The 25,989-nt window shown below is 44.3% G+C and overlaps 1 protein-coding gene across 9 annotated transcripts in view; it reads left to right on the forward strand.

Annotated features, from left to right (window-relative positions):
* The window catches only part of Hdac4 (histone deacetylase 4), a 263,727-nt gene that overhangs the window by 68,835 nt on the left and 168,903 nt on the right, over positions 1 to 25,989 (forward strand). The window lies entirely within an intron of this gene.

The following is a 25,989-nucleotide window of genomic DNA, read 5'->3' on the forward strand; positions in this document are numbered from 1 at the left end:
CTATCAGATGATACCTTTATGAACCCTGTTTCACAGATGAGGAAAGTGAGGCTTGGAGACAGAAATGGTTTGCTTATATTCTCACATTTGGCATCTAGCGAGGCAGATCCAAAGAGTGGGCAGTTTTAGGCTTTTCCCAGCTTTTTGCTGTGTGCTCATTCTATACAGGGTAGATAAGGATGGGTCATGGTGTATTGTCTGCTAGGTATTGTGTTCAGTTTGCTCATGAGCCTCAGAAGAAAAGAGGCAGACCTCTAACACTTGGCAGGGTGTGATGCATATCTGGGTACACTAAAGAGTTAGGTGCAACTTTTCTTAAATCCACGCTGGCTGCTTCTAGCCAGTACCACTTATGGATGAAAAACCCTTGAATATTGTTGTTCTGTTTTGCTCATATGAACCTGGACAAGATATGTTCCAACATTGTGCAGACTGAGTGTGGTGTGATGACTAAAGGGTGAGCATGGCAAACACAGGCCAAAGCCCGACAAGCATGGCTGTGGCAGGCCTTTATTCTTCTCCTCCATTCCCCACTGCCTTACCAAAAACTGTTAGATTACATTCCTAAAGCTAGCCACCAAAGCCCATTCCCTTATTTGGTCACTTCCTACTCCTGAGGCTGACTACTAAGGTCCAGTTCTCAAAGTACTGAAGTCCAGCAATCAGAAGTCTTCCTTTGACTACCCTCATTAACATTTCCAATTAAAATTAACCATCTTATCCTAATGTAGTATTTATAAACTGCCAGTTGCCCATGGTCCACATCTCTCTCCTCTCTATCCAGAGGCAGTCCTTTGTCCCTCAGGGGCAAATATCCCTCCCCCTCCCCTTGGACTTTCCCCTTCTCCCTTGTCCTCTATCTCCTGTCTTGGTCTCTTATTCTCTGCCTTTTATCCCTCTGGGGCAAATAAATCTTTGTGCTGAAAATTTGGTCTTGGTCTGTCTTATGCTGACACCAGTCAGTGTTGTGGGCAGAGAGTCATCTGAACAAGTAGGGCTTTTCCTAAAAACCTTCTTCCTAGTGGTGTCAGCTGCTCCCTGACTCTCAGAAAGTCAGTTAAGATCATGTGAGTTGTTAGAGGTCTGGGCAGGTAAGTATGCGATGCCAGCTACCCTGCAGTCTTTGGTCTCCGCCCTATTCTTGTTTCTAAAGTAGCCTATGGCTCCAGGGAGCAGTTGCATAGTTCCCACTTTCAGGATATCTACTGTTAGTAACAGGCAGATCTTAGTATTGTGTAGGCTTAAGGAGTCTGTATTGACTGAGCCTCTGTGCTGGTTGGGACTTTGGACTATCTATATGTCAAGGTTTCTGAATCCTTCTTTAACTGGCAAGATAGAACATGTAGAGTCAGAGTGGATGAGTGGGACTTGAGAAGGCCATCCTGGCTGCTATGGCTTCTTCTGGGTTCCCTGAATACTTAGGGTTGCAGTATGAATGGATTAAAGAGGACAGAGCTGCTTACCCTAGCCAGTAGCCTATACCTCCTTCCCTTGCTGCCATAGGCTCAAGATATAGTACATTTCCTCTTGTAGCTCTTCAGTTCCTTCTAGAAAGTTTTATTAGTTAATTAATGTGACTTGGTGCAGAAGTGGGTGGGAAATGAGGTTAGGAATAAGATGGGATAGCAAGGGTAAGCTTTGTTATAACTCTTGTTGTTTTTGTCTCTCTATCACCAGTAAGTCCAGTGGGCTTGAAGCCAGAGGACTTGTCAGTAATACATATAGGTAATGGGGTCCTGATATGGAACAGATGGCCCATGGCCTGGTCAACATCTTTCCCAGCTTTTGGTTTATGTCACAGTCAAGAAGAATGGCATTTGTTGGGCTGAATTTGGGAACAGGTTGTCTTGGCCTGAGATGAAGTATCATTCATATGTAACTGGCATCTCGCTGGGACCAGATGATGACATCTCAACAAATGAGGCCTAGCCACATGTCTTAAGAACTTTATGCCCCATCAGGAAGGTTGTGTCCGCAGTAGTGGTCCTCTGCAATACTGGGACATTCATCTTTGCCGTACAGGCCTGTAATATCTGACAGAGTTTTCTTTGAAATAGGAATTTTGAAGGACTACCCTGCCTTGTCTTGGCAGAGTTCAACAATCTTTTTACTTTGTGTCCTGCCTGTCCAGTTTGTATAGCTTATTGTCAGCAGTCAAGACAAGAACAGCTTCTTGCCCAAATGGCTAGCTTTGCCACACTGAAAGCAAATTCCATATGGAGTTTCTTTGATGCCCATCATGTTCTCTGAAGTAAATTGGTACTGCCAAGAGTAGATGCGTCTCATTGTCATGGAAAGTCTTGTTAATAAAACATTTTAAATGACATTCTGTAGGTCTTTGAAGTATTTGAAGACAATATATCCATCTAAACCATACCTAATATGACTATAAGTTTGATTGTTATAGGTAACTACTAACCTACATTTCTTTTTTATCCTAATAGTTTGTAATAATAACTTTTAAGAACTAGAAATTTATATTGCTAAATGAGCTGTATGGGTACAGTACCTTAAACAAGAGTAAAAAGGTATGTACAATATATTTTAACAAATTTGTGTCAGTATACAAATATCCATACCAATGTAAAATATTTGAGACTAGTGGTTGTTCAAAAGTAGACTCAGCAATCCACCCTTTTATTGTTTTTATACTTTATCTCCCTTTTCTTTCAGAAAGATCCCTAAATCTAATCTCCTTTGTTCTGGTTTTTTTTTTTTTCCTGGCTATGACCAATAACAGTTTTTAACCAATCCCCCTAAACAGTGACAGACATCCATAGCCCACTTAATGACCATAAACCACTCACCCTACCTCTTGGAAATATGGGCGTTATGTTCTCTAGACTGCTTCCTATTGTCTGTGGACACTTTGGGAGACCCTGAGAAAATTGGGATAATGGTGAAGTCCTGACTAGAATAGTCTGTGAGACTGGACCATCTCAACCAGCAGCCTGAAGCTCTGAAAAAACTGGATTTCCCGTTTTCATTGGTGTTTGTTCCTCTTGCTCTGAAAACACAAACTTTTGAAGGTAACATAAATATCTACTTTAACACAAGTGTGGATTATACACAAGTCAGCCAAAGATGATTTCTTGGTTTTTGTTTGAGCAGCTAAAATATCCATCACCTGTGTTGTAGTTTCTCTAGGTTTATTTGTTTGTGTTTATAGCCAGGATTTTCAGGAGGTCCCCCCCCCCCATCAAATTTGATCTCTATTAACCTGAAAGGAATCCACAATTTTTCATTTCCTTTGGAAACAAAAGCATAACCTCTTTTCCAATGTAACATAATTTTTGACTTCCATTTTGAAGTTAAGACACTTTTAAAATATATGGGTTGGTTTATTATAATCCAGTGTCTCTCAGCAGCAGTTGTTTGCTCATCATCTATCAAAAAATTTAAAGTCAATCTAATACCACACAGGATCCAGACTCCCGGTATATTTCCCGTCTCTACATGGCTTATTCTTTTTTTAAAAAAATTACTTTACCTTTTTCTTTAAAGACTATTTTATTATTTTTAAACCATGTTTTTTTTTTTAATGACTGTCTATACTTTCTTTTTTTTTCTTAAGCCTGCCCACATTATCAGACACTGTAACCTGTTTAGAGTGTGCCCCTTCCCCATCTGAACCTGCTTTATTACATATCTGTAACCTTTCTGTCTGCAAGAGCAAAATCTTAAACCACCACTCAGCTTAGCTCATGGTTTTCTGGCTGGCAGTGGCCAGTAAATGTGTTTCTGTACTGTGATCTGCATGGTAGACTATGGAACTAGGAAGCTGTATTTGGATCCTTTTTTTGTTTTTTTTTTAAAGCTTTCTCAGGTCTTATGTGAAAATACATGCCCCCGCATTGGACAGCATTTGGAGCCAGTCTTTCTCTGTCTTGCCAGCCACTCCCATATCATGACATGGAGACTTATTAATTATAGAAGCTTTGTTGGTAGCTTAGGCTTTTTTTCTAACTAGCTCTTATAACTTAAATTAACCCATTCCTATTAATTCACATGCTGCCATGTAGCTCCCGGTTTGTTACCTCATCTTTTACACGTTGTGCTTTTTTTGTGTCTCCTCATGGCTCTGTCTTTTTTCTTTTCAATGTCCTCTGTGCCTGTTGGCCATTCAGCTTTTTATTAAACCAATCAGAGCGATACATCCTGACAGTGTGCAAAAGATTATTTCACAACACTTAGGCTTGTAGTTGGACTTTGGGGATCTCAACATGTGTTTTTGACTGAGCTATCTGTGGTTTCCAAAGGGTTTCACATGTTCATTTGTATACGGTGTTATTAACTTTAGAATATCACCATATAGAGTTCTATTTCTCTTGAACAGCAAGTGTCTGTGTTGTGTGGTTGCTATTCTCTATCACGTACACCATTTTCCTCCAGTATCTCCTTTAATGGCACCAGGGTGACAGCTTGATTGAAGGTTTTTAACCCCAGGACTCTGGCAGAGTGGCCCTGCCATCTGTGTAGTTTTCTGTTAGTCCCAGGTCCCTGGAAAACAGCATGTCTTTTGAAGAATAACAAGGCCTGCTGAGTTTGCAGGATGGTCTCGGGCATGCTGAATTCTACCTGCTGCCCTCATGGGTGCTCAGCATTAAGCAGGGCCCACACTGTTCATCTGCTGCTTTAGATTAATAATGCAAGTGTCGTTATGCCACCACCTGGTATCATTTCATACTTGTGACGTGCTCTGTGTAGTCAGGACTTACCTAATGTAATCCTTGAAGCAGGGAATGAAAGTATCAGCAACAGGTCCTGTTCCTGTCACACGCACACATGCATGCATGCACACACAAACTGGGGACAATGTCCTATCTGAAGGCTTGTCTTGTGTGAATTTTTCCATTCTTGTTTTATATACAGGACTAAATAACTATTTGGGAGTCCACTGCTGTAGATGGGAGGCTGAAAATACAGCCACAGTTCAATTCTAGAATACCCACTCAAATGGATTCGATATGGGGGCCTGGAAGCTAGTTTTGGGGCAGGGTTTGGGAGAGATAAGTGGACAATACGCTTGCTTGACTCCCAGTTTTCCCAAGGGACACTCTGTTACTATGCTTATACAAAGCAGGCTGAGGGAAGATGGAGAATAGTGCTGTGCTCCTTACCAGGGGGCTTGCCGCAAGGGCCATCTCTGCACAATGTCACCAAGTTACTTGAGTCCTTCTGCTTTGTAACTGGAAAGAGGGAGAAAGTTGCTGAGAAGTTTGGAGCACTGGGAACACTACCTTGTGAATTCTCCTCCTTTGTAGGGGACGCTGCTCCTGTCCATATCTGCCTAAGCCATGGGGGTGAGGAAGGCTGGAAGTCTCTAGTTCTCCCTGCTGCTCATTTCTGGCTTGGCATAACTTAGGGTCGGCCTATGAAGATTAATTCACTCCTTTGAGTTGAGAAGTCAGATGAGTTTGCTGCTAATTTTGCTTTGCTCTTAACTCTAAAGTGAACTTGTTCCAACATCCCTGGAAACTTTGGCTGTTTCTGTCGGCAGACACTGATCTAGGTTTTGACTACTGTATGTCTATCACACACTGTCTTTGAGAAAAACTTTTGTCCATGCAGAATGGAGTTCTTGTTTCCAGCCTCAGGTTGCAAGGGAGGCTGGAGTTGGGAATGTTTCTGACTGATTTGGCACCAGTGGTAGTTATTATTGGCTAGAGCATCACTTTTGACTCTTCAGTGAATGACTTGGAGGTCTAGGCAAGGTTAGTGGCCTTGGGCTTAGACATGCCCTCCTTGATGTCAGTAATCTTTTAGGGCTTCTGATGGATGTCCAGTAACCACACCCAGGAGCATGGCGGCAGTTGAAGATGCTTGATTTGCTTCCTGAAGAAGCAAGTCAGTACTTGGGAGTTTGAAGCAAGAGGATCACCATGAGTTCAGAGCCAGCTTAGATAAAAACAAACTAAGTAACATAAGAAGTAGGGCAGCTTTGTGAAAGCCTGGCTTAACTTGGTCTGTGTTCTTGTCCATGGTTTGGTTTAGTTGTTGTACCCTGACTCCAGCCTCCACTTGAAGGAGGAACGGTCCCTGTGGTAAGAATATTATCATCCTCTTGATTGTGGTGGTTGCCGTGGGAAACACTTGGCATTTTAAGGCTTGGGCTGAGGGGAGATGCCCTTTTCCCAGAGGGGCCTGCAGCAGGTACATGGAACAGGGAGGATGACCTCCATAGAGTGACTGCTACCTGTCTCACAAGGCACTTTAGAAAGGCCTTAGTTCCCATCAACAACCTGGAAAACAGGCCTTGAGGACTAGGTATAAGGCTGTATCTTTTCAGATAGGGTGGGTCAAAGAGGACACTGAACTTTCCACCCAAGGAGGGGTTATCCATGTAGGGCTCCTCCTTCTTGGAGCAGCATGGGCACAAGTGGACATGGTGAGGAAAATGTACTTCTAGGCTAGTGAGATGGCTCTCAGGAGTAAAGGTACCTGCCACCAAGCCTGACATATCTGAGTTTAGTCTGTTGGGCCTACATAGTAAAAGGAGAGAACCACCTTCAGAAGTTGTCTTCTTCTCTACATGTGTTCTGAGTTATACAAGCCGGTGCACATGCATAAGCATACACACATAAACATTTGGAAAGAAAAGTGCTATTGGCTGCTTCCTATAGGTTTGCAATGGGTTTTATAGAGAGAAGGGAAAGGAAGAGAAGAGCCAGCTGGAGAATGTGTGAAGGGCTGCTGGGGAAATTGGGTCCATTGTTCTTGTGCTTTTGGGGAAATGGGAGATGAAGGTATACTGTTTCTGTGGTGGCTGTTCCGCTCCTGGTCACAACAGTCTCACCCTGTTGGGGAATAGAGTCAAGGACAGTTGGGAATACTTTTCTTGCTTAGCTGAAGGAAGAAGAACAGGCCCTGGGATACAAAGATAATCATAAAAGCAGAGGCCTTTTGGTCCTTCAGCCCGAGACTGTCTGGAATATGGATGTGATTGCACTGTACTGTCCTTTAGGAAGCTTGTAGACTTGGTGCTGCTGAGCTTTCCCAGGGAGGCTAAAGTGACTGTAGAAATGAGTTTAGTTCATTTAGCCGCCTGTGGCTAGTGGCTGTCCACAGAACTGCTGTGGGGCAGCCAGGCTAGAGTTGGCAGGTTCTTCATGTGCTTATTTGAGTGTAAGGACCTTCATCCTTTTGAAATTCCCAGATGGAGTGAGAACAGTGATACTGGGTCAATTGGGGTCATCAGTGGTTCTGGGACCCTTCTTAGGGCTGTACATGTGACAACAGCAAGCACAGCACGTGCCTACTGTTCTAAAAGCTCTTTTAGACACAAAAGAGCAAATAGGATAGGCTTAAGGAGAGGCTGCACAATAGACACCTGCCACTTGTCTCCTGTTTCTCACTCTGCCCCTAGTCTTTGACCTGCCCTCATCTGCTGGATCCCCAGTTGTGTCTCTTGAGGCTGTCAACCTGTGTCTTATTGCTGCTTGGACTAGTCTGGTGCATCTTCTCTTTTCTCATTGCAGGTCAGGGTAGGAAACTGGACTTGAAGGTGAATAGCTTTGCCAGGCTTGATGTGGTGTCTGGAAGTCAGCAGGGTTGGCACAAGATGGGACCCAACCATGTGCCACACTGGTCTTTTCTACCAAGTCATGTTTGTTTGTTTATGTGGATACTATTGAGGCTTGCTTGGCCCTAAGTAGATGTTGGTCACTTACATATTAAACATCAATATAAATTACTGTGCATCACCTGTGCACTGGCAGTACCTGGTTCCTCCTTGTGACATTTGCATGCTGAGTGTGTGGTACTGATCATTTGAGTGTGAGGTGAACACGACTGCCTTTGTTCTGTCTGTTAAAAGCACCGTAAAGTTTCTCTGTATTGAGGTGCCTTTGCCTGACATTTGTCTTTCTGCTGCTTTTTTTTTTTTAAGTAAGGAAAAGCCTAATAAGTGAATGTCCTGTGGTATAGGGAAGCCCTTCACTGTAGTGTAAACAGTCTTTGTTGATCTAGGAAAAAACCTAATGGTGGCAGGTGTCATCCCATTCTGTGGCTTGCGTATCTGAAACAAAAGGCACGGTAGGGAAGGGCTGCTTCTAGGTGTCCATCTTAAAGGAAAGCATTAAACACTATAAAGCTCAGCTGAGTCTGAGTGATGTTTGTAGTCAACCATTATATCATTGTCAGTGCCATCCTAGCCTACACTCTAGGTCCCAGATACATGCTTTTTTTTGGTTTTTGTTTTTTTTAATCTGTAGGTAATGTTCTGGATGGAGCCTGAAATGAGGTTGCTGAGGTAATGGCCTTTGAGAAGTTGCAAGGACTCTGTAAGGAATCTTCCACAGTACACCTAGCTTTTTGTCAAGTGTGGTACTTGTGACAGCTAGGGTCACAGGATAAGTACAGCTTGTTCCCCGGCCTTCCTGGTGACACAAGGGCTTCAGTGTATAGCTGGGTTGGGCTCTGAAGGTGTTTGAGCTTCTGTGATGCCCAGGGATCTGACAACTTCTGATAAGCTGCAGGTTGTCAAGAGTCTGGCACAGCCAATATAAAACTTAAGATTCAGTGTGGATCTGTCTGTTCTGGGGACACCCTGATGCTCCTGTCTTGTTCCTGAACCTCTCATAAATAGGCTTGCTTGTAGGGGCGGGACTATTTCTGCCACAGTCCTTGCATATCTCTTATGTGAAATACATTTTCCCACTGTGATAGCAACAAGCAAAAGTACACAGCAGTGACTGACTGCAGGTAGAGGGCTGCCTTAAAGTTAGTGTCCATCTCCCACGGCATAGCCTGTGTTCCTGAGATGGTGGTGGAGTGTGGCCACAGCCGCAGTGTAATATGATAGAACTTTGAGGATTTATAACATGGACTTGCTTTTATCAATTTGAGGAATGCCACTGGCCTTTGTGCCTAGAAGCTTTGCCTTTACTTTCTAGGTACTTGTTTTCTACAGTGTTTTTTATTTTTATTTATTTTTTAAGATTTCCTTTTTGTGTCTGTGGTCCTTTGTGGGTCTCCACCCTGTCCCTGGTAGGCCTATGCAAGGGAGGTTGATGGTGTGGGTTCCTGGAGGCTATTGGGAGCCTTTTTAGGCTGGTAACTATTGATGGGTTGGTGGGTGATTTGTGGGGTGCTACTAGTGTGGCTGGCACTTACACTACCTTGTTAGCAGTGGGCTGAGCTAAGGAGTCCCAGTTGTCATGTGGTGGTGCCGTCCCCTGTGTTTGCCCAAGAAGGCCAGTATTCCTGCTTAAGGACATCTCAGTCCAGCAAGATTTTACTGGTCTCAGAACTTATGGTGAGCTGCGGAGTCCAGACTTGAACTCTGCACTCTTCCTCTGTCTCAGTGACCTTGGGGTCTGGATACAGTGATGATACAAAGATCTAGGTTATGTTCTCAAGTGGGCTCCTTTCAAAGTGAAATCTACTTTGAGGGCTCCTATTCCACTTAGCAATTGAGGTGGCATCTTAAGCAGACATGCCCAATCCTGTGCCTGGTGCTCATGGGAGGTGTTGGGGCTTGAGTGCCCCCCCATTGTCTTCTTTTGGCTTCTGATTCCATCAGAGCTTAATAGATCAATCCAGTGGGGCCAGAGGGTGATTACTGCATTTGTCTTGTGACCCTCCATGTGACCCTAACTGGTCCCCAAAAAGGATATAGGCCAGCCATTATTTACATAAAGCTTAATTCCTTTTGTTTTTATGTAAAAATTAACAGAAATGGGAATTGTATTATTTTTTCATATAGCCAGGAAACATCTTTTGGAAGCCATTTCCATCTCTGTTCATGTGTTTGGCAGAAATAGTGAAATAATGAATGTCAAGGAAATTAGAGACAACAGCTCTAGGATTGTGTGCCTCAGACAGGCCTGGTAAGTGTAGTCACCAACTCAGTGCTGCCCAAGCTAAGTTGCCACCCAGGTTTCCTGGGCTGAGGCTAAAGCTATGTCTTAGGCTCCCATCAGCTACACAGACACTCAGCCCCTGAACCTAGGATGGAGTAACAACCAGCACCCTGTCTATCCCTACCCATAAGCACCTTTGGGCTTCAGTGCATTACTTCATGCTTATCTTCAAGGAAAAAGAGCAGAAATGATAAGATGAATGTGTAGTCCTTAAAAAAACAGAAAACAAAACAGTGCAGATTCTTTTAAATGCCAGCCAGCATTGTGACCCTGATCTATAGTGGCCCTGAAACAGGAAATGTTAAGGGGTGACCTTTAAAATCAAGCATTGGCATGAAACTAGTTGTCTACATCTAAGAAAAGTGAGACTGCAATTCATGAAGACCAGCACACACTGGCTTGATATTGAAGTGAATGTGTTGTGCACATGTACATGCTTGCACATGTTGTGGTGTTGGGGAAATGTCCTTTTTTTGTTAATATAGGCCCTGCTGCTGGTGTCTGTTTGCATTGGCTCTGCATTGAATCCAGCCTGTCTCTTGATAGGAGACCTTGGATATCTGAGGCTCAGTATTCCTCCTTTATAAAATGGGATGATGCAATTCTCCTATCTCTCAGGCTTTTCAGTTGTTTACAAGTCCATCATGGTTGACTTTCTTACTTGCTGGCTACAGCTATCAGCTCCTATCTTGGGGGACTAGGGGTAGGATCCATAGTAACTTGTCAGAATCTCCTGCTGGTGGTTGGGACCAGAAGTCTTGAGAGTAACGAGGGTCCTAGGGAAATGGGCAGTTTGAGAAGATGGTGGCCTGGAGGACTTCCCTGGCCTGTTGGTACAGTGGATCCTATAGTGATTCTATGGTCATTGGTCTTGGTGGGGGCATTTTATTTCAGAAACAAAGTGAAGCTCAGACTCTACACAAGCAGGATGGAAATCTTTGGAGAGGCAGGGGCATGGGTAACAACGAAGTGATGGTGAGCCGCTTCAGAGCTCATGGCCATGAACAATGTCCCTGTTTATAAAGTAAACCTGCTCATTTTACAGTGGATCAAAACCTCTGAAGAAAGGTAGATGTGGTACATAACTGTATACTAGTAGGTAGATTAAGTTTGGCTATATAGCATGGCCTTGTCTCCTCTCACATTTACCCTTCCTCCCCCCTCCCCAAATGGTGGGAGATGCCTCTCAGTGGTGGAACCCTTGCCCATTAGCCTCAAAGTCTTGGGTTCCATCCCTAGGACTAGGGTAAAAAAGCCCAAACAGCGATAGAAATGGGGAAAGAAACCTCTGTTCTCTTCACTAAGGCCCTGGCTTAGCTTTCTCTCCAGCCTAGGCTTGGCCAGCCCTGATGACCTGTCTATAGACAGAAGTTTCTGTCCTGCCCAGTCCTGCAGCTGTTCAGTTCCAAAGAAGCACATAGAGGCTTATATGAATTATAATCTCTTTGGCCTATTAGCTCAGGCTTATTATTAACCCATTCTTACAATTTAAGCCATAATTCTTATCTATCTTTAGCCACGTGACTTGGTACCTTTTCTCAGTAAGGCATTCTCATCTTGCTTCCTTCTCATCGGGCTGATTCCCAGAATTCTCTTAGTCTGGTCATCCCACCTATACTTTCTGACTGGCTACTGGCCAGTCAGCATTTTATTAAACCAATATGAGTGTACAAGAGCAGTATCCCCCAACATCAGTCCATATTCCATCCATTGTGGATGTCCTTCAGCAGCCACTGAGTTAGACCTGTAGGTTTTCTCTGACCTCTGACAGATTCCTTGGGGGTAATAACTGGCCTAACCTATGGTGTTTTGGCCCATTCAGTAGCTCCCCAGCCTTAACTCACATGGCTTCATATGATCCCAAGGGAGGTCAGCATAGATGTTTCACAGGTGAGAGAAGGGAGGCCCAGGCTGAGCTGTGTGCTTCAGAGGTGTGAGGTTGAAACTGTCTCCCCTGCCAGCATCTCGCTGCTGCCTCCAGCTTTGTTCTCTCCTGGCCTAACCAGGTGAACTCTGGAGTTCCTCACTGTTCCACACCACCTTCTTCCTTTCCAGCAAAGGACATCCCAAGAAACATGCCTGTCACAGGCTGCTTGCTTTTCTTTACCCTCAAAATTCATTCATGTCTGCTCTTTTTTTTTCCTTTGTCCCCATGACTACCACCTTTCTGCCCTGGCAGCTGAGTAGTTTCCAGATTAATATCACCCTGTCCTCTGTTTCAGACAGTTCTGCCCACAAGATAGATAGGATTGCTTATGCATCCTCCAGCGTTCTTCCAAGAGCTCCCACCATCCCTATTCCTATAATGATGGATGAGCCTGACGTCACTCCTCTTCCAGGTCCTCTGGTTTGAGGTGTCACTTTCTCTTGAAGGGGGAGGTCCCTATGGTGAAGTTGGTCCTCCATGCCCTCTTGGGTAATAGTGTGAAGTGAACTTCTATTTGAACATCAGTGTGACCTGACCCATTCTGTGTGTGTTATTTTATTTGAGAGTTAGCAGCTACTGCCGGGTGATTAAGGACAGGTTGGTGATGAGGGTGACTTGGCTCCCTCTATAGATAATTTCTGCGATTGATTTGTTGCCTTTTTTTCATATTGCCTTTGAAGTCTTCCCTCATTGTTTACTCCTAGCAGGTGCTTAGCAAATGTCTGTTGCCATGGTCTTTAGCTAAAAAGAGGCTTCACCGGGAAGGAAGGAGGAGGTCAGGGTTGCTGCCTCTAAGATTTTCAAGCCAACCACTTAGAGTTTCCACAGTGCCTATGCTGTGTCCGTGGAGCACAGACCAGTATCTCAATGTGGGGTATGAGTGGGCACAAAAGAAGAAAAATAGAAGTGCCAGGGAAAGAGCTGTAAGTATACTAGAAGGCCTCTGAGTTCTCCCTGCCCCTCGGTCCCTCAGGGTAGACAGGATCTGGCCTTTGTGAGTATCTGGAGTCCCACGTTGTATCATCTCTCCTTGGACCTCACCCTGCTCTGGTAGGCTTATCTACCTTTGGACTGGATATTTTGTTTCTGAAAGGGTTTTTATTTTTATTTTTGCAAGATACTTAAAATTCTTTATTAACGTTGGGAAAGAATCTGGTCTTAGCCACACTTTGGGCAAGGGGATCTCTCAAGCATTCTGGAAAAAAAAAAAAAAGAAAAAAAAAACTACCCTATCAGTGTACTTGGAGCTTCAAAGTTCAGAAGTCAGCTGACCTTTGTTATTTCAGGAAGTTCAAATCTCACAGATTTCAATTGGAGGTGGAGTAGAAGGCTCTGGGCTGCCTTCAACCTCCAGGCTAGTGGCCATCCCAGAGTATTTCTATAGGGATGTTTGGTTGCATGTTCTTAAAAGTAAAACTACGTCTAATGGGGTTTATTGTTTATTGTTTATAATTTGAAGTTACAGACTTCAATATTCCTGCCGAAGAGCTTGTCTGTGAGTGTTGTAGGCTAGTTACCTTTTTCCACATGGTTTTTGGTCCCTTGTAGTTCTCCCTTTCCCTCCCTCTACCATCCCCCCTCTCTCTAACAGAGAGATTTAAGAATCTTTGAAAGATGGTCATGTTGGCCGTCTTCCATTCTGCCCCCCTCCTCTGAAAGGGAAAAAGGAGGGAAATAAGATTTTCTCTCTTTCTGGTCCAATGGCCATACCTGTGGACATTGGGGTGCCTCTTAGACTTACTACCCGACCTCACCCATTACTTTCACTTGAATCCCCAGATGGCTTTGATTTGCTTTTCTGGAGTAAAGATAGGTGTTTTAAATAAAGGTTTTGGTAGGTTTCTGTTTCCAGGCTGCCCATCCTGATGCAAGGCTTTTTCAGTGCAGCTGGGTCACTGCCCCCTGCCCATTAGATTCTCTCTCAGCTCTTGGCTCTTGCCTCAGGGACATCTGTGTTTATGGGATTGCTATTCTCTCTCAGAAGCTCTCAAAAGCCTTTGTGTCACACATCCAGCAAATAACAAATGCTGGCCAGGGGTTTGTGTTCTCACCCCAGAACACTGAGCCAGAGAACTGGGTGAACCTGGACCTCACTGCCCGTGGCTTAGGTGAAGGAGCAGCACTTGGTGCTCTTAGAAAGGCAGTGCACAGTGTCACTTGCACTGCTGGAGCTCTTAATGCTGCACCCAGGCCCATCCACCTGTGGGGCCAAGCCTGCCTCTGTGCTCCCCGTCCTTCAGAGAGCATGCAGTGCCAGCCCTTCCCACCCCCAGGCATGCCTTTGCCCCAACAGTAGTGTCCTACCTTGCCCTGCTGCCAGGCTGTAGACAAAGGGCTCTTCAGAATAAAGACTCACTCTCCGGGGAGGACAGGGCCTGTGAGCTCTTGAGTCTCACCCTTTCTCTAGAAGGTGCTAGTGTACATTTAAGATCCTTCTTGGTATCTTCAAACTGTGGGGACATAGAGTAACCAGATGAAAGCTCCCACACACATAGCTGTAGCACTCCCACAGCCAACAAGGCCTACGGAGTAAGATTAACCTAAATTAGGAAGATGATTGTTCCTGTGTTAGTTGTATGCTGTATTCTAAAGCTGTTTTTGTACTCTAAGCCCCAGCAGAAGGCTGGCTGTGAGCTCTCCCATGGGGTGCTGCACACTGGCACCTGCACAGTCCAAGTTCCGGGTGGGGAGTATGTCCCTCTTCCCAGAGTTCCATAGTCTCTCTCTAGGTGATGAGCTAACCATCTTCTTTCCTTTCTTTCTTTCTTTCTTTCTTTCTTTCTTTCTTTCTTTCTTTCTTTCTTTCTTTCATACAGATTGTACACTTTTGTGCAGGCTGACCTTGAACTTTGAACCCTCCATCTAGTAGCTGGGATTCCAGGTATATACTACTACATAACGCTTTATTTAACCTTCTCAAATTCTCACTCCTGACTGTTCTTGTCTTCTCAGGGTACCACCCCCACCCAGGTTTTTTTTCACAGGCGATGCAAACAAACACCCTTCTATTTTCAGTATGCCGGTTGGTGTCACAGCTGTTGTGACTTGTTTTGTTGGCCAGAAAGGCAATCCTTGGCCCTGCAGCTGGCCTTGGAAGCTTACACTTGGCCTGGCCAGCCTGGGCCAGCCATGGCAGGCTAGGATGACTTGCAAGTCTGTTCTTTGCCTTGAATCTTGGCTTTCTCACAAAACTCCAAAGCCCTTGTGATGACAATCCTTGCACTCCATTGAACAAGACCTAGGGAAGCTAGTGTTTATGTTTCCTTTGTTAGGAGTGTAGGCTTCTATTTGAGAATTATCCAGGGACATGTGGTCATCCTGTGGGGCACACACGAAGAGGTAGAGGAGGACCCTCACTTCTAAGTAGCTCTTTTCTTTCAGTTTCTTCCTGTCTAGATTATTATCCTGTCAATTATGATTGTATAAAGCTTTTTAAGTGAAAACCTCAATTCTGAACATCCCTGTGCAACATAGGAAGGCAAACTCCTTCCTATAATGTGCCATTCAGGCACACATGTGGGTACCCAGTGTGTCACTGTGTGTATAGACCTACCCCTACCCTGAGATTGTTCTGCCTACTTGCTTAAAACAACAACAACAACAACAACAACAACAAACAAACAAACTGATTTGGCTTAGAATCCCTTGTTTGTCCAAAACTCTGTTGGTGATAATGAAGGGTCTCAGAGCTTTCCCCTTCTTTTTGGCACACACAGAAAGAATTGTCCTTCATCCATCAAAGTAGTTTGCCTTGGTCCCTGTGTCATTGGTACTGGCTAGCCCCATGGTCAGCCTTATGGGAAAGCTTCATTTCCCAAGGCAAGAATTTAACTGAGTTGGGATCATGTAAGAGTAAAAATACAGGAAATGATAGTTTATATCTGGAAAAGAAATTACAAATTTAGTAAAAAGTACTAGTACATTTTTAGGTTTTAATGAAAAGACCTGAGTGGATTTTTTTCACATTAATGTCAAGCACCTTTTAAAAATATTATTTAATACAAAAAAGATTCTGCACAAAAATATTTCTTAAATTGCACCTTGACTGAATCAAAACCAATATTTTTCCTTTGATGGTTTATTTTTTATATTTTACTAAGAAAAAAAATAGTAATGAAGTCTCTGTCTAGGCCTTAGAGATTCTCCAGCGGTATTGGAAGTTCTGTCTTCATTGGAGTGAGTTTGGAGTAGGAATGATTGGCTCCATCTCTCTTCCTATGTAACTTTGATTTAGGAGCTTTGCCCTTTCCTGCAGTGGCTGCACTTTCAGGGTCATGCTGTCTGTGCCCAGCTTTGGTTGTACACTGTGTGCAAGGACCTGTTTGGGTCCCAGGTGGCACTGTCTTGTACATAGGCCCTTTGGCAATAGGGGCTTTCTGCTGTCACTTCCCTATCAGGGTCCCCAACTCTCCTCCATGGTGGTGTCATTTCTGAGAACAAGTTCCTTCCTTTCCAAGTCCAAATGAAAACTGTTGTGATCACATTGAGTATATGGGCACATTTGGTGGAGAACCGACATTTTTATAGTATATTCACTTGTGTAGTTGTTGATAGGTCTCTTGTATCTCTCTAATTGATGGGTTTGTTTGTTTGATTATGTGTGTTAAGTATGTAAGCGTGCCACAGGATACATGTGTCCATAAGAGGAAACCCTTCTTTCATGTCGCCATATGGATTTTGGAAATTGAGCTGTCTATCAGGCTTGGAGGCAAATCCTTTTCCCTCCTGAGCCATCTCACTGGTCCATGGTCAGGTCTTTTTTATTTACCACCCTTGCTTCTGGTGCTGCTGATTGGACCCAGGACCATATTCTTCTGTAATGTCTTTCGGTTGATTTTTATGTTTGTCTATAAAGATCTTACAGTGAATTACTTTTTTTTACATTGTAGCTTATTCTTCTGTTTAAAATTTTTTTAATTACTTTGGTGTATGAATGTGTGTGTTTTTGTGGATGTGTGCACATGTGTGCAGATGTGCTTACATGAGTTTGAAGGTCAAAGGTTGATGATTAGTGTCTTCTTTAATTCCTTTATTTATTTATTTTTGAGACAGAGTCCCTCACTGAACCTGGAGCTCACCAATTGGCTAGGGTGACTGACCACTGAGCTTCACGGAGCCTGCTGTTTTCCTGCCCTTTGCCAGTGCTAGATTACATGTGTGCACCACTGGTTCTAGGGTCTAAACTCAGGTCCTCATGCCTACACAGCAGGCTCTTTACTAGCCAAACCATTCCCAGCCTGTGTATGTCTTTTAAAATTAAACTTTTTAAGATTAGTAATTATAAATTCACTTTTAATAAATGGGTATGTGTGTATACATAATATCTTATATATAATCACCTCACTATTCTAAACTCATAGTATTCTAGCAACTTCCTATGGCTTCTTCAGTGTTTCTTAGACAAAGGTCATTAGCTGTAGATTTTCTTCTCCCTTTCTAGTTTTAGATTTCCCAGTCTTGTGGAGTAGCCAGGAGTTCTAGTGAGTTCTACAGGAGCAAATACTAGATTTCCACTGGTCAGGAAGGTCTGTGCTTCCCAGGGCTGTATCTAGTTCCAGCTTGGGAGCAGTGGAACTCATCTGTAATCCCAGCACACAGCAGGTGGAGGTAGTGGGATCAGGAGTTCAAGGCCAGCATCAGTACGTAGCACATTTGAGACCATTCTGGCTTCATGAAACCTTGCCTGAAAAACACAAACAGGAATGTACCATGCTCCACACAGGTTAAGTTCATGTGATCATATTTCATTTGCTCAGTATCTTTATTGCACCTATGCTGACTGACAGGTAGCTTCTTGCTACAGACTCAGTTTATGAAGACCCCACCGCTCTGCTGGACTTCTTTGGGATCATCATTCTGTTGCTGAATTGTAGCGGCCTATTATCTCTGTTTTGGATGTCAGCTTTTAAAATATGTTCCAAAAGAGTTTAATATTACAATTATTTATCAAATGTTTTGAGACTCTAAGCCTTTTGTGGTCCTATGTTCTCAGTGGTTGATTTTTAGTCTCTCAATATCTTTAGTGGTTACCATTAGTATGATTTTATGATTCTCTCTCTCTCTCTCTCTCTCTCTCTCTCTCTCTCTCTCTCTCTCTCTCTCTCTCTCACTCTGAGTCTGGGGGGGGGGCGCAGTGAGGGTGGCCTTAAATGTGCTGGATTATAGAAATATGTAACCATGTCCAATTGACTTTGATTCTTCTTATAGGGTCATTTTTTAAAAAAAGACTGTTCATTTTATTTCAATTTTATTGTCATTAGTTATGCATTATGTATCTGGATATTTAAAAGTCTCTGGATCTATAATATATATTATTTTATTTTTAGTATCACTTATTTCTCCCTTTGAAGCAATCTTTTTATGGAATTTTATTTAAAGATCAATCTTAGACTCTATTGATTCTCTTTTTTTTTTTTAAAGCAGGGTTTCTCTGCATAGCCCTAGCTGTCCTAGAACTCACTCTGTAGACCAGGCTGTCCTCAAACTCAGAGATTACCTGCCTCTGTGTGCTGGAATCGAATGTGTCATCGCTGTCCTGCCATCCATGGGTTCTTTTTTTTTTTTTTTTTTTTTGGTTTTTCGAGACAGGGTTTTTCTGTAGCTTTGGAGCCTATCCTGGAACTAGACTAGGCTGGCCTTGAACTCACATAGATCCTCCTGCCTTTGCCTCCCAGGTGCTGGGATTAAAGGCGGGTGCCACCACCGCTCTGTCCCATCTGCTTTTGACTGTGATCCTTCTATGACTTTTTTTTGGCCGTGCTTTTGCAAGTTATCCTTGCCTCTGGGGTGCTGTGTGAAGTGTGTGCAGCAAGGGTTATGTGTGACATTTCATTTTTGTTTTGAGTTTTCTGAGCAGTCATGTTGATGGTACACAGCCTTTGTTATGATTGGAAGATTGAACACTCCCTCTGTGGGTTTACTCTAAAGTGTACAGTCTTGCTCATCATGGAACATCAGACATATCCTGCATCTGCTACATTCTACATTATACCCAATGGGACTCCTCAAAATTGTTAAGATCCTCAGAAACTAGAGGCCTGATGATCAAACAGAGGAGTTATGATGGCCAAATGAGGTGTATGGGATCCTGGAAAAGATACCAGGAAAGCCGTAGGAAGCTTCCAGGCAAGGATGGACTCAGCTGAAGCTGATGCATCTACCTTGGTTTGCAAAGTGGAACTCCTATATTCTGTGCCTTGAGGGGTCCCTAGATCTCAGACTCTAGATAGTGCTTAATCACCTGTTTCCTAGCTTACTTGCTGTCTCTTAAACTTCTGTCTTGAATACTTTCCTTCTTTCTGGGGTAAGAGCCTATAGGAACTTTAGGAGATGTTAGCCACACAGTTGTGGGTCTTGTTTTTGTTTTATTCACATGTAATGTTTGATTTCCCTTTTGAACAGTTGCATTACAAAGTTTTAAGATGATTCTCCTCTCCTGTCATACACTAACAGATTCATTCTCTTCTCTGGCCTTTCAAGCTCCTTGCACTTGGCCTTCCAAGCTCCTAAAGTCAACACGGGGTCCCTCCTTCCCTAGGCAGTCTTTCCTTCCTCCCTCCTTCCCTCCCTCCTGCCTTTTCTCTTTCTTCTTTGTATCTTTTAACACCATGTATCTTGATCTCATTTATTTCCTTGTCCCTTCACATCCACTCTCCGGCCCCACCCCTCCCCCAACTAAAACAAAATTTAAGAGAAAAAAGGGGGGGAGAGAAAAAGGGAAAAACATAAAAATCTCATAGAGCTGGGTGGTGATGGTGCACACCTTTAATTCCAACACTTGGGAGGCAGAGACAGGCAGATCTCTGAGTTCGAGGCCAGTAGGATCTACAGAGTGAGTTTCAGGACAGCCAAGGCTACACACGGAAACCCTGTCTTGCAAAAAAAAAAAAAATCTTGTCATGGAAGTTGCAGTATGACACAGTGACTCACACCATGAACTCCTTTATCCATTTGCAAATGTTTATTGCAGAGAGTCTTTGGGTCTGTCGTGGTGTCTGGTTTCTACTACCCTATTGATCTTGGGCCCTCACTAGGGCTCCTCCTGGATATCCTGTTGTTGCCCTGTGCTGTGGAGATCTGCAGCTTTGGGTCTGCAGGCCAGATTCATTCACATGCTCCAGCAGATTATACATATAGATGGGGTGAATGGTGGGACGGGCTAAGTCATTTCCTTGTGTCTGGGCCTGGGCAGCTGTAGGGTTGGTCCACTAGATGTGAAATGGGGACAATTCTCCCATGCTCACAGCTTTGGGGCTGGCTCACCTACATCTGCAGTAACAGAGTTGGCGAGGTGCAGGGCCTGCTCTCCCAAGTGTTGCAGCTGGTGGGGGGGGTCAGAGATAGCTCTCCTGCTATTTGACCACAGGATCAGCCCCCCCTCCTGTCCCAGACATGTGGGGGAAGAGGGCAACTCCCGTGCCACCACAAGACAAAGGGGTAATGGGGACAGCTCACAGTTTCTGGGCTGGCTCACCCACACCTGTGCTGCCCTGGCGAGGTGCAGGGCCTGCTCTCCTGAGGCATTGTTGGGTGGGTGGGGGGAGGGGTAGGCAACCTTTTCTAACTGGATATACATGACTTCTTTGCTCCTTGGGGTTCAGTTTGTTAGTTACATAGGTGTGAGTATCTCTTTGTTTGTTTAGCAAACCTTTTGTTTTCCTCAGAGTCTGTCTAGCATACCTTTTCTTTTCTTCTGCATTCTTCTAGCATACCTTTTCTTACCTTTTTTCCCCTCTGAATTTGTCCTTTTGTCAATTCTGAGCGCATCTAACCCGTGGTTCTTCAAATATAACGTGGTTCCATTGCCTTCATTCTTTACCCTGCTGTTTTTCAAGATTCTTCACTTGTTGATTCTCCCTTGCCCTTTGATTTTTTTGTTAATCCTTTTTATTTAACAATTGTTTTCCAATTCACTTAATTTTCTTGTTGATAGTGTGGTATCTGTGGCTTAAAACATCAGATTTTTTTTCCCCTTCAACTCATCAGTTGTACTTTTTAGTTTTGAAAGCTTATTTAGTTCTTAGTGATTAATGCGGACAGCTCTGGCATCCCTTTTCATTGCTTAAACTTTTTAAATATTTTAACAAACATTTGACTTAATGAAAATATACATGCAGAGGAGTATGTGTGAAATTTTAATGAAGTTGTTTCTTCAAGGTTTGAGGACTATCCATCTGATTCTAATGCTTTGAGCCTCACAGTTAGCGTGACTGCATGCCTTCAGTCTCACCTTTGCAAGCTCCTTTGTAAGTACAGCTCTTGGGCTCTTGATTGCACTGTGCAGCTAAAGTGTGGCTTTACGTCAAGGACACTTCTTCAGGCAGGAATTCAACATGCTCTTGTGAACCTGTTGTCAGTACTCTGCTGAGAATGCATAGCCCATTGAGGCTATGACTGGATTCCTGCCTGAGCCCTGAGCCCTAGCCCTTTGCCTGTCTGGAAGAGGACATTAGCGGGGCTCATTGCTTTCAGATGTCTTTTTATTTTTATCTTTTTCTTATTTGCTTCTGGCTTGTAGAGGATTTTTTTACACTGGTGAGCTGAGCAATGTGACAGAAACCGTATTTAATGCAGAATCTCAGTTTCCACTGGCTAAGTGTGTGTGAGATAGATTTGCCTCCACACTCCCAGGGGAGGAGGTTCCCAGCATTGTATTAGCTGACTTTTCGAGTCTCTCCTACTCATCCAAATTTCTTCCCATCTCCTACTGAGGTCCCAGGTCTAGCAGCACTAATACTTGCTGGCAGAAACCTCTGTGCCTCTACCTCTAGCTCTGCCTCTGCATGCAGTCATGCCCCAGCCCTGGGTAGACCCTCTGCCTGAGGCTTCTTCCTTCCCATAGCCTGATCCTTGTGTTCAGTGTTGTCATGTTCTTCTCTAGCTATTCAGAGTGGGTTCTGTTCTTGCTGTATAGGCAGTGTGGCCATGTTGTCTTTCAGCTATTAGGACTAGGAGAGGTTCTGATGCACTTGGAAGGTTCTTTTTTAGCACTGATCTTTGTCCCAGTTCCCACCAAGGTTGCTTTTGCTGTGATTCTATGTGGCTGGTTCTTCATGCAGACACAAGCTTGGTCTCACTTATTGTGGGATGTACGAGGGTACCCACTTGGTCAACTTTCATGGATATCACCTGACATAATGGCAGCTACTCATGTAGTTCCTCTGACTACTGCAGGGTGGGAGTCAGCAGAGGAAGGCAGAACTTAGATATTTGTCTAAGGCATCTCAGAAGCAGCCAGTAGTCAGTACTGATACTGATGGCAGCAGCTGGCTTCGCCTCTGTTTCCTGGTTCTTTTCCTCTGCCTCCTCACACCAGCTATTCTGGTTAAACTGCTCCCTGGAGAACTGGATCTCAAAGAGCCAGAGTCTTGACTACATACTACATCCTGGTTTCTTGTCAGCTATCAGCCTTACAAGGTCCATTCCAGGTTCCCTCCTGACCCAGTAGCCTCATTGGTAATGCTAAAGTTTTCAGAAGGAAGCCATTGGGCACTGAGGTTCTGCTTCATATGACCTTAGTACCCTCATTTGCAGCAAATGGCACGGTGATTGGTAGAGAACCTCAGCCCTGACCACTCAGTCTCTCCTGCGCCCTGAAGTGGTCCTTGTACAACAAGAGTGGGCAGAAGGCAGTGTCCTACTTCCCTGCTCTCTAAGCCCTCTCCCTTCCATGCCACTTACATGGTAACTATCCAGTCAGCGTCAAACAGAAAGTTGGGGTTACCAGCTACATTCAGTGTCTATATTGGAAGCCTTGGGTCTTTGGCCCTTCCTCACCCTCCGACCTGAAACCCGCTTCGTTCTGCTTCAAGAGTTCCAGCACATGTTTTACAAGAAGTAGTCAGCAAGCCTCTCCTTGCTAAAAGTTTCCCGTCCTCCTGAGGACAACTCTTTAGTTCAACCATACCTTGCAGGAGCAGGGCTTTGTCTGATCCTCCAGATACTAGTATAAAGCCTGCCGTTTATGAGTTCAGCTGTGGATGAGCAAATATAGAGATGGCGTGTCTGGTTTGAAATTGGTCTGCATGCTTATGCATGGGGCAGATGATGGACAAGTGGGACATTGATATTCTGTGTAACATTCTGATGACATCTGATGTTTTCCTCATGTAGGGTAGAATTGATCATTGTGGCAGGAATGTCCGATGCCTTCCTCATGAGGCTTAGGTGTTTCAGCCTGTTAGAGGGTGAACAGCTGCCTAACTTCCTGTGGAGACTCTGCCCTGCTTTGCCTATTGGAGGAGGCAGTGGGCACGGATTAGTCATTTTACCAAGAACACTGGATGCAGTGTGAGCCAACTTCCCAGAAGCAGCTTGTATTCATCTGCTTCTGTGTGGGGTTCCACATGAAGGAGGTTTGGGACAGAAAGTGCTTTAAGGAACATTCCTTGCTGCCTTTACTCTGTCTGGCCTTGCAGTAGTGTTTACAAGGTTCACTGCTGCTCTCCAGATACCCATCTTCCATGGGTATTGCCTTCCAGGGTGACAAAGAACCAGCATCTGTGTCTTAGGTGAGCATGGCCCATGTTCTTTGATGACCCACCTTGCTAGCTTCCTGGAACAGTGTTTCTAGAACTGTAAGAGGCCCAGAATACTCCATCATATCAGCTAAAAGGACCGGAACTCAGGGTGCACATCATCCATGAACTATGGGCACCATTTCAGATTTGGGAGAGGGCTTCAGAGTGCTAGATACAGCTTTAGGCCTCATCTGAAACATCTGTGGGGGTCCTCCAGAACTCATGGACACCAAGGAGGAGCGTATGGCCTGTACCCTTTGCATAGGTCACAACATGCCCTGTTTCTTCCCAGGAGAGTGGGCAGTTAGGCACTGGATTATGCTGTACTCACTCACCTTCTTAGACATCCTCTGCATCAGCAGTAAGGGGTGATCAAGAGTCTCTGTTTCACTGGGCTTGGGCCTGGTCCTCTGCTTACATTAATCACAATGGGCAGCCTCGGTGTTCTGACTTCCTTTTAAGTCACATCTTCCCTGACTGCTGGTTCAGTCACATCTTGCCCCTTTGCTTGACTGTCTTGCTCCTAGTTCATTCCAGGAGAGAGATTTCTGGTATCAAGACAGATGTTGAGAGACCATTTGGCATCCTAGCCTTTTTGCTTAAACACAAGAAGCAAGACCTATTCTTCTTCTTACTCTAAAGTGTATTGGGTGTGGGTTTGTGCATGATGTCAGGTAAAGGGTGTTCCCTGTTTTTACACACAATCCACTGAGAGTCTCCTGGTCAGGTCCTAGCTGCAGGAGCCCAGAATTTTCTGAAGAGTAGAGCCCAGCTGTGTTTTTGCAAGCATAGAGTGGTTGTTAAGTTTAAACTTGAATGCTCTGGGATCCAGAGGGGACTGTTAGCCCACTGCAGCTCTGGGTTCACCCAGGTTCTTATACTGGTTGGTGGGCCAATATGCTGTCTGCTTCTCTCCTCTGATGTCCAGCTATGTGCTGTCACTCAAATGCACAGCATTGTATATGGAGGACAACTATGAGCTGATGGGCAGTAAAGAAGCCTGACTTCCCAGACATGTTCTCTTTGGTGGGTGTTACAAAGTGTACCTTTCTGTCTTAAAAAATTTTTTTCCTTACAAATTGTTTCAAATCACTTGAATCCTTGGGGTGGCCATGTAGAAAGTTCTGTTTGGTAGTTACCTCTTCTGGAGGTTACATAGCTCATCTATTTAAGCCTTGCTGCCTCTGGGGTTTCTGACCTCCTCAGTGGTCTTCTTTCCCATGTCTTAGGCCAGAAGCCCCAAATTCCCAGGTGCCCAGGTGGGATGAATGGTTATATGCAGATTGGACCCAAATGAGGAGGGACTTTTCTTGGGATTCTGCAGATGCAGAGTGCTTAGACTTGCTGTGAAGAAATGGTAAGTTTTCTGTGCCTGTTGCTAAGTGCTGGTGGGAGTCTTGGAAAGGCCCCTCTCAGGCTGATATTATCTACCTGGCTCTTGGGGGTATCAGGCTGGGTGATACCCTTTGGTCTGCTCAGCTGGCACAGTACTCCTTTGTTGGCTCATAAAAATGCCACAAAGACCAAGATCCAAAAACATTGGGTTTATGCTCCTCAGATTTGTCCTGTGGGGGTCTTCTTTGCACTATGCCTGTCTTGCATCCTAGTTCTGGGTCCCAGATGCATCTTTCTGCTCCTGTGCTGACACCAGCTCTTTGTTGATCTTGTGTATCTTCCAGTGACAGACATGACAGTGTTTTGTGGAATTTGTACCTGGGTGCTTGGTACATGTTCTTCAAGTATGCAAAAGGGTCCAGACTGATATTCCTTCTATTTGTCCTTTAGCAAACAGGGAGTACCTGTTTTGCTACATGGGCACAGCACTCGGACGCTATGATTTGCTAGATCCAGTCTTGTTTTCAGGGGTTCCTGGGTGTTTAGGAAGGTTAGCTACAAAAACTTAGCACAATACAGTGTTCTAGAGGCAATCAACACAGGGAGAGGCCCAGGAGAGAGTGGCTGTTACCAGTGAGGGGCTTCATTACTGCTTTGCATGGCACCCCATAAGTGCTATGGGTGCACATGTGTCAGGATTAGTACTTATATTTGGATTAGGATTTATATCTTGCCATTGTTGAAGAAATTGCAAGAGTGAATATGGCTGCAGGTTGAGGTCATGTTGCTGCCAGCCTGTCTGCAGAGGTTACATTCTTATGAATAGCCCAGACCGGACTGAGTCTAGCCTCCAGCTGGAGAGTCTTTCTCCATCACTGGGGATGATGCTGAGGGTCCGAGGTATAATTACCTATTTGGGGAGAAACCACCAGGAATGCAGAGGCTGGGTAGAACTCATGCGCAATACTTGGCTCCCTATACCACTTCTACCAGCAACTGGCAGCCTTACTTACAGGGGTACAGAGCTAGGCACACAGACAAGCCCTGTGTTATCAGTTATTAGCACAATGGAATTTATCTTATTAATTAGTATTTTTCAAAGCATCTCCAGTGTGGAACTGACCTCACTGATCTCTACATAACTTGTCTGCTATTCATGGGCTTCTCTGTGATCACCATAGCCCATTACAGTGCCAAATCCTTGTATGATCCTTCTTTCTCACAAAGGAGATCTTGCTCCTTATACCTCATGTAGCTCACCCACCTTAACCAGCTTTTTTTTTTTTTTATGTCCTGTTCTACATGGCTGGAAGGAACTTGCCTACCATTACTGGTGCTTGCCTGC

Source organism: Microtus pennsylvanicus, chromosome 17, assembly GCF_037038515.1.
Source record: "Microtus pennsylvanicus isolate mMicPen1 chromosome 17, mMicPen1.hap1, whole genome shotgun sequence".
Classification (NCBI taxonomy): Eukaryota; Metazoa; Chordata; class Mammalia; order Rodentia; family Cricetidae; genus Microtus; species Microtus pennsylvanicus.